This window comes from Vicia villosa, linkage group LG5 (assembly GCF_029867415.1).
Source record: "Vicia villosa cultivar HV-30 ecotype Madison, WI linkage group LG5, Vvil1.0, whole genome shotgun sequence".
In the NCBI taxonomy this organism is placed as follows: domain Eukaryota; kingdom Viridiplantae; phylum Streptophyta; class Magnoliopsida; order Fabales; family Fabaceae; genus Vicia; species Vicia villosa.
Genome location: NC_081184.1, coordinates 66389488 through 66397818, shown reverse-complemented (window position 1 = coordinate 66397818; position 8331 = coordinate 66389488). Strand labels below are relative to the sequence as shown.

Sequence of the window (8331 nt, the reverse complement as noted above, 5' to 3'; positions counted from 1 at the left end):
ACAAGTACCGACAGTGTTTCACACACATGTCGCGTACTAAGGAATAAAACACTGACAACATTCAACCGTTGTACAAACTCAACAGACGCGACAACTTGGCCGGACGGACCGTGTAACAGCCCGAATTTAATTAACTGACTAATTAAATTAAATAAGGATTTATTTACTTAATTTGGACGAAGTTTGATAATTAATTGGATCGTCCGTATTATTGAGAAACATGTTCGGATTATTAAGTGAAGTTAGAATTTATTCGGTTAATCGAAGAATTAATAAAGTGGAATATGCTGAGAAATAATATTAGAAATAATATTATTATTGTATTTTTATTTAATTGAGATAAAGTCGGATTTAATTGGATTAATCGGAAAAATAATATTAAGGGTAATAATATTATTTGTTGGAGCATAATTATTTATTTGAACTACTCTATTTCATCAATTGGGCCTATTTATTGGAGTGATAGAAATTAGGGGGTGTTATTAATTTTTAAAGCCCAATATACTAAATAAAGATAGTAAGAGAGGAAATAATGCTAGAAGCATCATTTTCATTTTTTTTCTGGTTTTCAAGAATAGAAGTGGAGGAGAGGAACAAGAAGAGGAAAGCTAGGGTTTTGGAGGAGAAATCAAGAGGTAAGGGGGAGAATCCCTAATCATTGTGGGCTAGTATAATAGGGTAATTGGTAGTTTAATATACTTATAATTTGTTCATAGATGATTCTTATAAAATGGGTATTTTAATTTCGGTTTGCATTTTGTAAATGTGGTGAAATGGCAGTCTCTACGGCATGCTGCCAAAGAAATACCTTTTATTTGCTTGTGTGTGTATTCGAAATGACCGGTAGTCCTCTTTGATACCATGGTGATGATGACCGAAAGCAATAGTCCGCAGGCTGGAAACGTGCTGTGAATCACCCTTTCCTTGTTTTCTTTAATTCATGTTCTAGTGTTTGATGTTTGTTTTCCATTGACCAATTAGAAACGTGGGGCCTACTAATCTTTACTAAATGAATACCACTTGCAACATTTTCCTCACTGTAGCGCATACTAGATGAAAGAATGATTATATACTTGTTCACTTACTGTAGCGTTTGGCTTTAATTGTATGAAAACTTGAATCAACATTTTTCTATTATTAAATGAATATATACTTCTATTGAATTATTATATGCTTTTTATTATTAAATGAACATGCTAATACCACTTGCTTTTTGAATGAACATGTCACTATGATGTACCATTGGAAAGTGAATATATCTTAGTAGTAGAAGTGCTAAATGCACATGGTTGTTCAATTAAAGGAGAAAACGTGAACAACCATTATGCTTTATTAATGGAATTGTATAATAGCTACATGCATAGATTAATTGGAAAAAATAAAAATGTGTATTATACCCTGTATAAATTAGTTAGAGTGTATATTAATCTATTTAGTTGGAATGCATATTAACTTTGTTTATGTAATAAACTTGTGATAGATACATGTATAGATTTATTGGCAAATGGGTATTGTTTAATGAAATTGGTTTCTATGTTAAAAACAGTACACTCATGATAGAATGATATATGGATATGCTTCTATTATAGTTCAAAAATTGAATTTTTATGAATAGCTAGATGGCATAAATCCTAATGACTTGTAGTTTAATATGAAAGTGAGTAGATCATATAAAATTGACAAATTGTGAGTTAGCATGTGATAGTACTAATTACTAGTGTTAATTGAAATGGTGGATTGAAATTGTGTGTTGGCTATTATATGTGAATAATGCTTATGTGATGAGAATGTTGTGTACAATAATTGTGGATAATTCATAGGGTTGAATTATTGTGATATGCTAAAATATTAAGATGGTAGAGATGATCTTAATTGCATATGTTTATTGACATTGTACATACATTCATATCATGGTGTGCCTTGAAACAAAGGTGGTTTGCTTTGAAACAAAAGCGAGGCTTAGATTCTAGAGTGAATCGGAAGCGGTAAACTATAAGTTTACGTTTTGGTGGGCTTTGATCTTGTCCGGATCGGAAGCGTGGCTTAGATTTTAGATATTGAATCGGAAAGCGGTGAAACATTGGGTTCACATTGCGGTACCACATGCATAGCGTCACATATCTTGCATTGAGTCACATTAGATTTATGTGATAGTTGATTATGTGCATTGATAGTATTGTGACATGTGTTTGAGATTAATGATTGCAATGAGTGATGTTTGAGTACATGTTTGGTTACCTACGTGGCTATGTGATTCATTGTAGTTGTGTGCATAATTGAGAATATAATATTGGTAATGAATCGATACTTCCCTTGTACTTGTTGGTTACTTGTTAACATGTGAAATATATATTGTCTTATTATTATTTACATGACTATGTTCGATGTGATAAACTTTTGGAATTATTAATTTAACCATTGTATTCCATTATACTTTCTTCATAATGGTTTGTATTCTCACCCTTCTGTTTTAATGTTGCCCTCGTTTGGCGACATGCAGGTTCCGGAGTTTAGTAGCCGCGTGTGACCTAGCCGGAGGTTCTTCCTTGTTTATTGGAGACTAGGTAGTGAGTCGATGCTCTGGTCATGTAACACTGGATAGACTAGGTGTATTGAACTCATGTTATATTTGCGTATGTATTATGCTATGACTTGTGAACTTATTTATTGGTTACATGTCTTTTGAGAGGCTTACAAGCCAAACCTTTTGATTATGTTTTATGTTGAATTGAGACTATTAGTCGATGTATGATCATGGTATGGGACATGAATCATTATGAATCACATGAGTAACATATTTTCCGCTGTGAATGCATATCCAGGTTAATTTGCGATTTTATATTAAGTGTTATTAAAATGATCAGGAGTATTGTGCTGTGTAGATAAATGCTGTCAGTTTTTTTTTAGTTTTTTAGCTCTTCTAAAAGCATCGATGTGACGCCCTTTTGAATTATATGCATGTTATTCTCTGATTATATGTTAAATATTTTGGGGTATAAAAAGGGGTGTTACAGACCGACCTGCTCTAATACCACTAATGTAACACCCCAAATTCTACCAGGAATTATAATGCAGAAAACAAAGTATTTTAAAACTATCAACAAGCATTTGGGATATCACATTTACTTCATATAAACAACACATAATCAGATACGTAACATTTCAATCTCAAGGGATCACAAACGACTTATATCAGCTCTAAGAACAAACCAACTTTTATTTAATATGCAGCAGAATCACAACATTCGACTTTATAAACAAATCATCTTTATTCAATCAGAAACAACTTTAAAACGTCATAGTACTTCTCGTTATTCAACTTAGAACTCAACAACTTATCTATTAACTACATGAAACAACAAAATAAACACCCCCTGAATGCTACGTATTAGAGCGATACACCAACTGGACTCGATGAAGCTATAAACTTCTACAGCTATACTTGAGTACCTCCCCATTTCCCATGGTAGGGGAAACATCAGCAGAAGGGGTGAGATATCAAACAGTATAAAAGAATGTATGATAGTACTTATGACAAAGATAAGATCATACAATATTCACCACTTCTCATCTCAAAGCAACTTGCATCACAACAACAATGTTAATAATCAATCATAATAACATATTCAAATTTACAACTAAGTCATCCAAAACTATAACATTTCCTTCATAATCACAACCAGAATCAACATAACTATCATCACGACAAACATAAACAAAACATAGCAATGAATTCACAACCACAAATCCAACTTAGACAACAACATAATCAACTTAACATAAAAATCATAGGAGTTCATCACACTTTTCATAATCATGTAAATAATATTATCCAATATATTTCTCATGTTCAAGTATGCAACAAAACTCAATAGTATGATATTCAAAGGATTCAATACTATTATTCCAAATATGCACATAAACCATCATTATCACATACTCACATTTATCACCAAATCATGTATCAAACATCACCAAATTCAATTATCACATATCATACTCACATAACAATCACACAATTGCATATATTCAAACATCACATAACACCAATGTGACTCGATGCAAGACATGTGACTCTATGCATGTGGAACCGAATGTGAACCCAATGTTCCACCGCTTTCCGATTCAATATCTAGAATTCAAGCCATGCTTCCGATCCGGACAAGACCAAAGCTCACCAATCATAAACATATAGCTTACCGCTTCTATATCCATCTCAAGGACCAAACAATCGCTTCTATTTCAAAGAAAACCACCTCTATCTTAAGGCAAACTATGCAATGAATGTATGTATAATCTTCACCAACAGATATGCAATTAAGATCATCTCTACCATCTTAACATTCCGCATATCACGATAATTCAACTCTATGGATTATCCATCATTTGTACATATACACATTCATAACAAATATACTATTCACATATATAGGCCAATTATCAAACACGAACATAAATTCCAATTAACACTAGTATCATACTATCTCATGTTAATTCACATTTGCCAAATATATATGAATACACACTTTCATAATCAATCAACTAATCACTAGGATTCATGCCATACGGCTATCCACAGAGAACATTATCAAAACAACATCATTGGAATAGCAATATATTATTCTCAACATAAATATTCAAGCCAAAACACAATTACGGTCAATTCACATAATAATCACAATATGCCAATATATCAAGTAAACCAAAACAACTTCCAATTATCTTCTAACTAAATTAGATATAATGTTAATTATCACCAACAATTATATTAATCAAATAATATAAGTCTACTATTTAATGTATATGCCTCTATTTCAATTTATAAAAATACTTTTGCCACAGTGAAACAGAGAAACAGGGGAGTATATGCTTCTGCTATATGTCATAAAGAGCATACATCATGTTATTTCAAACATAATCATTTCCAACTATACAACAATATTCACTTCATGCTTATCCATACAATACAACCTATCAGCTTTGACCATAGGGTCTACAAGGACAACAACAAATTAAACATACTAACAACAAACATAATTACATGTTATCCACAATTCATCAATACATAACGCACACAAACATGATTACATGTTATCAATAATTCATCACATAGCTCGCACAAACATACTTACATGTTATCGACAATTCATTCAAAATATGATTAGAGTCAATTTCATGAGAATCTAACATAAACCCTAACATTTTCAATTCCACAACTAAACCCATTATTTCACTATCAATGGTTTACCCACAGCAAGCAAAACAATCTAATGCACATAGATTATCAATTGCACACAACTTATCACATTTATATCATCACATTTCAACAAACCATCTAATACCCAAAATTGCACATAGAAGAACATGAATATCAAGTATAGAATCTACCCACCATAACATACTATCATACAACCATTTATCATGAAAGAACCCCACCCTTACCTTGGTAAATTTGGACTCTTTCACCATAGCTCTAAGCTTTTATCCAAAAGAAATCCTTCCTAACATCATTTCAAGACACACCCAAAAACCAGTTCGGAAATCGGCTTATCAGACAAACTTAAAACCCTCAAAATGAAAATCGCTCCGATCAGAACTTGCCTTTACGAGTCAGGAACGCCGTGTCCAAGTATCAGAACGGTCCAACGGTTGGATTGAGAGATACAATCGATTTGCCAAGGTGGTTTTCTGCTGAAGCTTGCTGCGAAAATTGAGGCTTCCTCTATAACTTTTCTTCTTCCCTCAAGTGCTATTTATTTTGAGTTTTTCTCTCTTATATTTCTTCTTTCTCCCCCAAAATGAGTTATGATTCTCCAACCCTAGTCTCTAGTCTTACTATCTCTTATCTTAATGGGCTTAACCCATAATCCATCTATTATGTTGTATTCTACCACTTAGGCACAAATCATTAAAACCTCTCTAAATACTCAATTAAGCCAAATAACACAAACATACACATATTAAATACTTAAATAATTATTATATCACATAATAACTAAATAAATAAATAATTATTAACCACATCAAATAATATAATTAATATTATAATAGCGAATAAAATCGGGCTGTTACAATGGACACCTTCTAAACCAATTTGTCCTTTTTCATATCTTTCAAGGACTCTTTTTAATTGGACAATTTGAATAGAAAGTGGGTCACAATTTTTACATGTAGATTTTTGTTCTTCTTTATCAACATATTGTTTCTTTTCAACCTCGAAATCTTTTTGCATAGTATAACTTTTCTCTTCAAGAGATTTAATTTGTTTTACTTGTGTTGATATGGTTCTATATAAAATTTTTCATTCATTTAATAATTCATTTATGAAACCTTGAGCATCATTATTATAAATGGAAAATTCATTACTAACCTCACCGTTCACATCATCAGAATGATGTGAAGCCATCAATGCTAGATTTACACTTTCGTCGCTATCCAAATCGGATGATGAACTTATCTCATTATCTTCCCATGCAACATAGGCCTTTTTATTCTTGAAGTCCTTTTTGCCTTTGACACCACCATTCTTGGAAAGTTTAGGACAATTTGCTTTTATATGACCTTGCTTGCCACATTCATAACATGTAACATCTTGTGTTGAAGTGGAAGCCTCCTTTTTGCTGAAATGTTTCTTTATTTTTACATGAGAGGATTTATCATTTTTACCAAAGAACTTACCAAATCTTTTAACAAGGAGAATGAAATTTTCATATTCCACCGGTGGATCATCGTACATAGAATCTACTTTCAAAGCGATGCCTTTGGATTTTGTATCTAAACTTTCATGCTTTTGAAGTCTTCCGAGTTCCATTTCGTATTCTTGAAGTTTTTTGAACAATGTTGCGGAAGTCATTTTAGTTAAAGTCTTCTTCTCAGATATTGCAGTTACCTTTGGTTGCCATTCTCTGGTTAAGGATCTTAGAACTTTAAGATTTTGTTCCTCGGTAGAGATTTTCTTTCCAAGAGCGTCTAGATGATTTACTAAGTAAACAAATCTCTTTTGTAGATCAAGAATGGTTTCTCCGGGCTGCATTCTAAATAACTCATATTCTTGACTCAAAGTATTTAATCGAGATATCTTAACTTCAACGGTTCCTTCCTGAGTTTCTACTAACGTATCCCATATTTGTCTAGCCGTTGTACATGCCAAAACACGAAAGAACTCGTCCATGCTAAGTGCTCCTTGAAGAAGATTGATAGCCTTTTTGTTATCAAGAAACTTCTTTCTATCGTTATCATCCCATGAAGCTTTAAGTTTATCAGATCCAACACCATTGACGACAGTTACAGGAACATAAGGACCTTCTAGGACAGCCTCCCATACTTCTTCTCCTTGTGCTTCTAAGTGAGCCTTCATACGAATTTTCCAAAAGTCGAAGTATTGTCCATAGAACAATGGAGTTTAGTTGTTGCTACCACCGTCTCGAAAGACTGGATTTTGATTTGCGGAAGCCATCTGGATCTTTTAGGAACAGGTTACCTATAACCTGCTCTGATACCAATTGTAAGTGTGAAGTGCGCCTAAGAGGGGGGTAAATTAAGACCAATAAAAATTTATGGTTTTAGAGACAAGGATTTTCTTATTTTCTGGTTTGGTTAAGTGAGGATAAAGCAATAAAATGCGAAAAGATAAAAGACACAACAATATATACTGGTTCCCCTCACAGCCGAGAGTACTCCAGTCCCCTTTCAACATGAAAGAGATTTCACTATAGTTAGAATGGTTGTACAAGCCTATCCACACCAAATGTGATGCTTTACTATCTAACCTATAGAAAGATCAAAGGCTCTTAAAACCTTTAAGATCTTCAACACTAAGTGCAAGAAGAATTATCCTCTTCATTGCACACACTTACTTCCAACAATCCTGGATAGTAAGTAAACAACAATATGTTTGAATTTTTACAAGAGTTTTTGAAGTTTGAACAATATATCAATCACTTGATTGATCTTCTTTTCCAAGCAAATAACTTTCTCAAGGATATACAACAAGTGTTCAAGAAATGATATGATTTTTTCTTAAGATTTAATGAAAGAGCAATGCAGAAAAATCCACTTGAAAATTCTGTTTTCAACACTTTGAAAATATTGAGAGATGATGATTTTAGAAAGTTGGAGAATTTTTATGGAAAAGGTAATATTTGAAGGATAGAAAAACACTTAGAAAGGGGGGGGGGGGGGGGGGGGTTGAATAAGTGTAACTTTAAAAACTCTTAAGATAAAAAATAATGAACACAATATTTTTATCCTGGTTCGTTGTTAATGAAACTACTCCAGTCCACCCCCTTAGAGTGATTTACCTCAACTGAGGATTTAATCCACTAATCAATC

At 32.7% G+C, this 8331-nt stretch overlaps 1 long non-coding RNA gene across 1 annotated transcript; it reads left to right on the top strand.

The window, feature by feature from the left end:
- The first annotated feature begins 554 nt into the window (after positions 1-554).
- On the top strand, positions 555-2795 carry LOC131606704 (uncharacterized). The gene is made up of 2 exons (XR_009284989.1): positions 555-635; positions 2501-2795. It is a non-coding gene; the product is annotated as an uncharacterized LOC131606704 (long non-coding RNA).
- Positions 2796-8331: the final 5536 nt, after the last annotated feature.